Below are 9,906 nucleotides of genomic sequence, written 5' to 3'. Positions count from 1 at the left end.
TTCAAATAACTACATAATAGTTATTGTTCAAATAACTACATAATCTTATTGTTCTAATTCAAACAATTGGAATAACTGCCCTTTTAAATTTGAACTTGATAAACTATCAATCTCTATTTTGAAAATTCTTTAGCATTTCCCGCCATTTTCAAAATTTATTAAATTTTCAAACCTTTCTACAAACTTGGATGTCTTTATGTATTAGTAATAGTATCTTGCAATTTGAACTACCGCCTTGCGAAATACATATTAACTAATCAAAATAATTTGGTAGTTTAAACATTGAAATAGTAATCCCACTTGATTAGACGAACTTAATTTTGCACATAAGACTTCTACACTGATGAATGCTCAACTTAGCTGACACGTTTATGGCCTTATGCGTGTATCCTTTGTTAGTAGCATGCCCTAGAACATATCATGAAATTGTATCTTGTAAATATTTATTTCTTTTTTTAATAGCATGTATTCTTTTTCTTTAAATTTAAATGGTTTAAATTTAATTGAAAATATTCTTTAGTAACTTTTCATATGTTTCATTCTTAATGTGCTAGGAATATAAGTGATGAAACATTCTGGTGCAATTACTATAAATCATGGTTTACAGTTTTGGATACTTCACAGGATAATATTTATCCATATAGACTGTCATATTTGTTTATTTCCATGATTAGTATGAGATACTAATGATGTAACGCCCCCACTTTAGGTAGTTCCGTATATTCTATTGTTCTGATGACTAACATCTATCCGGACTGCTGGAATGTCTGGAACTACCCTTAAATTTAAGTAAAGAGTCATAATTTAAATTAATAAAGATCAAGTAAGGTTGAACAAAAAATCAAGAAAGTGGAGTATAAATCTGTAAAATGTACACAAGTCCCAGTGATGGGTAACACCATTGGGCAGTGACTATGGGTCTGGTTGCTACTCCAATTCATGTAGGACCTTGTAAGATTCTTAATTAAGACTTAATTGAAGTATTATTGTGAATTAATAAGTCAAAAAATGGAAAAAAATAAGTTCAAATAAGTAGAGTAAAAACTAAAGTGAAAAATGGAGTTAGGGACTTATCAGGCATTATGGAAAAGATAAACAGAAATCCGGTAAGAGCAAAATTTGGTCAATTAAATTTAAAGGTCTAACATTGACAAAAAATGAGATTTATTAAGTTAATGAAGTTGGATTAATTTAATTAATCATGATTAGAAAAATTAAATCTAATTAGTTAATTAGTCAAACCTAATGATTAGGAATTTCACCTTATTTACAAGTTTGTCATTCCCCTTATTTACAAGTTTGCTATTATAGAATTAAATTAATATAAATATCCAACAGTAGAGACAAGTTACTATCATCATCTTCATCTTCTTTCTCATTCTTCTCTTGGCCGAAACCCTCACTTCCCTTTTCCACCATTGTTCTTTCTTCTAAAGCTTGAGTTCTCACCTATTTCTCAATTTCCATCACTTCAAATAGCCTACTTAAGCTTGAATTTAGTGAGAGCACCACTTTTAAGCAAGAAATTTCAAAGATTTAGGAGGGTTACCACAAAATCAATTGGGGAAAAAACTCAAGGTAAGGGAAAATTGAGCTTAGCATGTATAAATTCATGTTATTATGTTAGAATCATGGCATAAGTGTGATTGTGATGAGAATTTCTTGAATTCCTTCAAGGGGGAAATTCGGTCCAAACTAGCAAGGACCAAGAGAAGAGCAATAAAGTTGATTAAAGGTGATATTGAAAAGCCAAGCAAAGATTAGGAGCTTAATTTGGGGTATGTGCACTCTTAATACCTTGATACCTCCTTAAAATTTTGCTACTTAGGACTTCATGCTATTAGGATTTTGGCTAAATTGAATGTAATTATCTAATTTATAGATAGAAAAATGATTTTTAGTATGTACAAATAATGTGGTGCCTAATTGGAATCATGTTGCTTGGTTTGTGTTAAAATATGCATTGTGAATGGGTATGTTAAGCAACCTGGCCGAATTTGACTAGATTAGACTTTTAAATCCATATCTTGAGTTCTATAATTCCAAATGATATGAAACTTATGGCAAATTAAAACTAAGATATAATGCTAAAACTTTCCTGAAGAACAAAATGACAAATTCTAATTGCAACTGATTCAAATCTAGACTCTAAAAACTGCCTAGAACCTGTCCTTTGATTAGTAAAGAATGCGTATGAACATGTCCTATATGTTTAGACATAACTCACGGTATAAAATTTCAAATGAGGTGAATCTTACCTTGTTGAAAAGCTCAGACATAGAGGAACAACTTTTATGAGGGCCAATTTGATCAATTATGACTGAAACTTGACTAAAATTGAGTTCTAAAACCTATCTAGAATTTGCCCTGTATTTTGGAAGAAAAAGGCAATCTGACCAGATCCTGCTTATTTGGTCATAACTTGTGATATATAAATCATAATCAAGTGATTCAAAAACCAAATGAAAGTAAGACATAAATCTACAAATCTTATGAAGAAAGTATAAGTTAATTCTTACATTTACTTAGTCTGATTTCAAATGGAAAACAGTATATACACTTAGAAATTTGCAAGATTTTGCTTTGTTTTCTTATCAATGCAAGTTGTACATGTATTTAGCATACTTGAATGCAAAGGCTATGCAAACATGGAAATGGTATGAGAATGTTAGCACACATAGCTTGACAATTATGGGAACAAAGAATGTTGAATGAATATTAATTATAAAAGTTGAGCCAAGTAAGCCCAGACAATGGGTATAGGATTGGATAAGTGGGCATGCTACCGGTCAAAGCCACCGAGTGGTCAGTACCTAGAATGAAAATCAGTGTTATACCAATCAAAGCCACCGAGTGGTCAGTACCGAGAATGAAAATCTGTGTTATACTGATCAGAGCTACTGAGTGGTCAGTACCAAGAATGTAAGCCTGTGATGAACCGACCAGAACCACTGAGTGGTCAGTGTCATGAGTCCCATTATCCAATCTATATACCGTCTGTCATAGGTTACTATGAGTATTGGAGTAAAATCCTCAATTATGATCATAGAGATAATAATTTCAATAAGATATGATAAAGTACATTTAACCTCATTAAATGGTATGATTAATAAGAATGGATTTATTTACTCATTTTTATGTCATGATGTTATATATTTGTTTTAAAACCTTTAAATACTCTTGTATTAATATGATGAGTATATTATGCATTAGTATGCATAAGGAAAATTATTTAATTTTAAATTAAGAGTGCACCACTAAGCTATTTAACTTAGCACGAAGATTTATTTTATCGGGCAGGTAAAGTAGATAAAGTGTAGATTTTGGCTCACAGGAGATAGAGTGGATTTGCAGAAAAGTCCGAAGTCACCGTATCTTAGTCTTTTAGGTAGATGCATTGTATAGTTTTACTCATATGTATGTATGACTTATGTTGTAACAAATATTATGTAAACTTTATTTTAGAGATTATAACCATAAAGATGTAAGTTTAATTTAGCCACACGAGTGGGTAATAAAATTGTAAATTAAATATATGTCTCGTGTATTTGTAATTTGAGTGAGAAATGGATATTGATGAATTTGATGATATTCATTGATAGAAATACTATAGTAATTGAGGCTTACACAGGTTATGAAATTTATTTTAATAGGAGAATAGTTGAAAGTTAGGGGAAACTCTTGTTGTTTCTCCATTTAACAAAAGTAGTTTAATTACTGCAAATCAATTTTGCAACAAATTGGAGGATAATAATAATGACATAGAATTAGGTGCTCAGTGCACCGAATGTGACATCTCCTTACTCGGTTTCACTGTAGATAGGGTAAAAGAGGTGTTACAAATGATATGGAATAATGAGTCTCATGCCATGTAATAAACAAAGTGGGCACTTATAAGATAAGTAGGCCAAACCAATGACGTAAGATGATATGTACATTAAGTTTACTCTTATCAATACATAATCATCTAGGTCATAATAGTGCATATAATCTCTTAACCTGAGATAACACAGTTATCTTGTATATAGGTGATTTAAGTTTAATATTGCTTTCATGCTTATACTATGTATGAGTATACGGGCATGTGTTGGCTCCGACTAGTTATATATGGAGATAGATATCAGTAAAAATGGGATCTGTTACCCTAAGTAAATAGAGATAAAATCTTATGTCTATTTAAATTATTCTTGATAAGTCAAGTTCCTGGCCAGTACAGATAGACTTAGTCAGAAAAAAGTTTCTAGCTGGAAAGTCTCATTAATTAAGAATTAGAATTAAAATGAAGACATATGATTCTAAGCAATAAAAGTTTGACATGAACCATGACTCTTGCTAGAATCGAGATTTTGTAACAGAGAGATTTTAGTGCATGGTATGTATGATCAAGGTTCATGAATTGATAAATAATTCATAACTGATTGGGTAGTCATAGTACATTATACTCGATATCAACCATGATTTATGAGAACTTAAATGAAAAGGTAATTTCATTTTGAGTGTGAAATAGTTCTAATAATATTAAAGAGTTAATATTATTCTCATTGCCAATTAGTAATGAACCTAATAAGTCACACGCATAAAAACAATATGACTAAAGCAAAATTAATTTAATTAAATTGATTAAATGGTTTAATTAATTAAATTAATATATTTAGTTTACAATTAGATTACAAAGTCTCTAGCATGACTTGAAACTAAATTTATCAATGAAAGTATTCAAGTTAATATTTAAAGTGTTTAAATATAAACTTGATTAATTTAGCATAAGATAGAAAATTAATTTTGGTTAATTTAACTAACTTTGACTTGGTCAAAGGAGAGAGAAAGTGCTTGATTAATTAATATTTTATTATATACTAGTTAATTGAAATTTTAATTTCTTAATTATCTTAAGTTTACAAGTGGACTAATTAAGATTAGAAAACACATTTGATGAGTGAATCAAGTATGGACACTTGTAAGCTTAATTATAATTAAGAGAATTAAAATAAATAAACAGAGAATAGAAAAGATAAAAAGTTATCTTCTTATTCCTTTCTCTTGGTCGAACCATCTTCTCCTCCATAGCCAAAATTTCTTCTTCATTTCTTGCTTGATTCAAGAGGAATTAAAGGTTAAAACTCTTGAATTAAAAGTTAAGAAAGTATTTTTCCATACTTCCATACAAGTAAAACCTAGAAAAACCTAAACCTCACCTTGAATCAAAGGAATAGCAAGGAAGTGCTTTTTGGTTTATCAAGGAAGTTTTGGTCTTCTTGTTTGTGTGGACAAGCTAGAGGATTAATTAGTGGTCTTCACTCCCCGGATTGGTGTAGGAATTTGATTCTGCACCTAAGGGGTAAATTTCCTAAACTTTACCTCATTAAACTTGGGGGTTTTATTTCCTAATGATAATTAGGCTTGTTAGCAGTTAAAATATAATTTGTTATGACTAAATTATGTGTTTTATAATAGCATAAATGGTTTATGTGTTGCATGAAACCCTAGGGTTAAAAAAAATTTTAAAATTGCTAACTTTGCACCCTTAGGTGCATTAATCTTTCATCCTTTTCATGAGAGCTTTAAGAGTCAAGCCCTTTAACTCCAAGAAGCAGCCTCACTTCACACTTATATAGGTAAACTTTATTGGAAGTATTGCCATATTTTAGTATTTCAACAAATAATTGTTATAAGTCTATTAAAAGCAATATTGCTAAATCTTCACTTTTAACATTATGGGTGCCAAGCACCGTATTGACTTGGAATGAAATTCTTTTTATTTTTTTATTTATTCTAGTGCTTGCAATCACTTTTTTAATGTACTTTCACTTATTGAACTCAAGACTGGATGTTTGTATCAAGTGTCGAGTTAAGGTTCCATCACTAGCAATTTTTTTATGGTCTTAAGTCCCACCCTTTTGAAGTTTTAAATATTAAATCTTTGGTTAGTCCTTTTGTTAAGGCATCTACTAGATTTTGACCATACCAAATCAATGGTAATCACCCCATTCGTGATCAAATTTCTTACATAACTATGCCTTAGTCCTCTATGTTTGGATTTTCCATAATAACCATGGTTGTATGCTATTAATAATGTTGACTCACCATATATCACAATGTATTGATATGGAAATTCATACAATAGATCTCTTAGCTATTTCACTTTTTTACTTGCAGAAGTTAAAGCTATAAATTCTGCAGCCATAATAGAATATGTTATACATGTTTGCTTTTTGGAGCCCCACGACATAGCCCCCCCACTAAGGAGAAAGATCTATCCACCTATAGAAGCATGATCTTCTTTATCACTAATCCCATTTGTATATCCTTTTAAGACTAAGGGATAACAACTATGGCTAATTTTAGAGTTCATAGTTTTCTTTAGGTATTTTAATACCCTACGAATAACATACCAATACAAATTATTAGGGCTACATATATCGACTTAATTTTCCTAGAGCAAAGGCTATGTTAGGCCTATTGCATGCCATTGCATAAATTAAGCAACTATATATATATATATATATATATATATATATATATATATATATATATATATATATATATATATATATATATATATATATATATATATTCTAATTAAGTAACTAATTTCCTTCACAAATCTCCTTAATATATATTCCTATTACAAAATATACAATAGCAAGCATAGTGCTAAAACAATGCCATTGCATAAATTAAGCAACTATATATATATATATATATATATATATATATTCTAATTAAGTAACTAATTTCCTTCACAAATCTCCTTAATATATATTCCTATTACAAAATATACAATAGCAAGCATAGTGCTAAAATAACCAAAATTATACATGCCTCAAAATAGCTCCATGAAATGTTACAAAATACATAAACTTGATTATATCAAAACTTGGAGTTTATTTATCCGAAATTGATTGACTGCTGCCCTTACTCTTATCCCTGAAGGGGATAGACAGAATAAGGGAAATGAGTATATAAATTCAATGTATCGAGAATTACATAGGGAAGAAAACATATTAAAATAAAGTTCAAGCATATGGGTGCATCATTCACATGAATGCTTTCACAACATAAACAATTCACAAGGTAGCTATATCACCAAAGGTTTTCCCTTCCCTTTATTTTCATATCATATAATATATCTAAAGTGTTCGACCCATTATAAAGCTCCTCAGGACTTCTTCTTGTTATATCATATCAAACAATGGGATCAGAGACACAAAATTCTCTTACTCGGTTACCCTGGATATCGGAGAACAATATTGCCTTACCCAAGCATCCATTTCCTTTCTTTCATTGTGTGAGCTCATAATGCATGTATGCCAATTTCTCTTTCTTATTCATTTACTTTCGCATTAGGAACCAGTGGATTATCCATAACCACTAGCACAAGTTAATTATATAAAATGTAGCATCTTCGTGAGTTAAATGCTATATAATTATACATGCAAATCGTACATGCAATATATCTATCGAAATAGTTAAATGATGCATTATTTCTCATGTAGGATAAAATATGATTTAAGAAAGCATTTTATAATTTCTACTCACCTTAATAGTAGTCCTTTTAACCTTGACACTTACATTTAATTAGGCATTTCCCTTTAACTCTAGTCCTTAAAACTCTATTCCCAATCTATAAGAAGAAAGTATACAAAAGTATATTTAATTGTATATATAATACACACACACACACGCACACACAAAAGTATATAAAAGTATATTCCATTCCTTTGATGTATACTCTCACATACACTGAAGAGGGGTATTACAACAATGAAAGAAAATAAATTCAATTTTACATATACAATTTATGAAATTTATGTAGCTTTGTTTTCTTTAAATAATTAATATTAAGTAAATGAGCAATATCCTAGATAATTAAGGTGCCATGACACTAGATAAAAATTTGATTTAGTAAATAAGGATAAATTTTGACAATTGTCCCTGAACTTATCTAATTGTAATATTATAGTCCCTCAACTTAAAAATATAACATAAAACCTCATCAACTTTTAAATTTTGCAAAGTAAAATCCCTCTAACCTCCAGTTACCAGTTTCTCAGTTAGACGCTGACCTGGACAGTTCCAGCATGGAGCTTAGTCAGTAATTCTCTTTTCTCTCTCAAGCCATGTGTAAATTGAATCATTTTTCTCTCTATAGACAAAATAATTTTTCATGCGTAAAAAGAATAATTTACACTTTGCATAAGAGAGGAGAGAGAAATATTGACTAAGCGCCATGCGGGAGCTATTCACATCAGTTTCTAACTGAAAAATCAATAATTGAAAGTCAGAGGGATTTTAATTTGAAAGTTTAGTGGGTTTTATGTTACATTTTTAAGTTAAAAGACTATAGTGTTATAACTATATAAGTTCAGGGACATTTATAGAAATTTATCCTAGTAAATAAAGTTTTTGAATTTAAGGATTTATGATATTGGGTTCCAGTGAACCCTAAATTATGATAATATCGAAATAGCTATTCCTAAGTAATGAAGTTTTGGGACCAAGGATCAAAGTGAAATTAAATAGAGTATGGAATGAGGTAAAAATAAATGCTTTGACAAAAAGGGATAAAAAGGGAAAATTCCTCTACACCACCTAAAGAGTAACATGTGTATGTCACCTTCACCTTCACCACCAACTTTCCTTTTTAAAAAAGGGAGAGGAAGGTAAATTGAAATTCACCTTCATTTTATCCTTTCTTTTTCCCTTTGTTTCAGTTCTATAGTTTTCCACCTCCCTTTCCATCTTCTACACTTCAACAATCAAGGTACATGAGTCAAATCAGGCTACCAAGTAGGCCATGAGTTCCACAAATGCTCACACTCAACTCATTAGCGGAACCTGGTCTTTCTGTTATTCAATAAACCATATTGTTTTAGAAAGATATTTGGAAACTCCCTATTCCCCCCAAGCGCTCTATTTTTATTTGAAAGCTCCTTAAGGAACACCTCCCAGCATGAGAATTTTGAATAGAAGGTGTCTTCACATTCCTTAGGATTGCAAGTTTTGTGGAGAGGAGGAAACTCTTAAGCATCTATTTTTTTCGTGTCCAAGGGCAACTGAGATATATATGGGTTCACTCCACTTTCAAGCTTCAATCCTCATTGATCACTAGTACATCCCTTTTAGATTGTTAGATTGAATTCATAACTCTTCTTTTGCAGAATCAATAGGGACATGAGTTGCTACCACTCTTGGTTTTTGTGCTTTGGTAGATTTGGAAGAGCAGAAACCATTTGTTGTTCCACAACTAATAAATTCCTTTGTAAGATGTGATTGGGATAGACCTAAGTGCACATAAGGACTTTATGATTGCTTAAAAGCTTCAAAGCCTCTACCGTTGGTTAGTTCAATTGATGTTCAGACTTGGTCCCTTCTTCCTCCTGACTTTATAAAAATAAGCTTTGATGCTATTGTGTGTGAAAAAAGAAGATTGGGGGCTATTGCTGTAATTGCAAAAGATTTAATAAGACAACCTATGGGATGTTTTTGTAAGGAATTCAATGAGCATATTAACCCAACCATATTGGACGTGTTTACTTGCAAGGAAGATGCAAGCATGTTAACCCATTATGCAGGGACGTATTTGACCGTTGTTCAATTCAATTGCTATTTCAGACTTGGTCCGTTCTTCCTCCCTACTTTATAAAGATAAGCTTTGATGCTGCTATGTGTAAAAAAAAAAGATTGGAGGGTTGTTACTGCAGTTGCTAAAGATTTAAGAGGACAGCCTATGGGATGTTTTTGTAAGAAATTCAATGAGCATATTAAACCAACCATATTGGATGCGTTTGCTTGCAGGGAAGCCATTCCATTAGCCTTACACAAAGACTTTAGGAAAATCATTATGCAGGGAGACTTTCTAGCTTTACACAAGGAATTATTAATGATTACTCTGTTTTGCTTTTT

This window comes from Hevea brasiliensis, chromosome 13 (genome assembly GCF_030052815.1).
Source record: "Hevea brasiliensis isolate MT/VB/25A 57/8 chromosome 13, ASM3005281v1, whole genome shotgun sequence".
Lineage (NCBI taxonomy): Eukaryota > Viridiplantae > Streptophyta > Magnoliopsida > Malpighiales > Euphorbiaceae > Hevea > Hevea brasiliensis.
Note: the sequence above shows the minus strand (reverse complement) of the source record.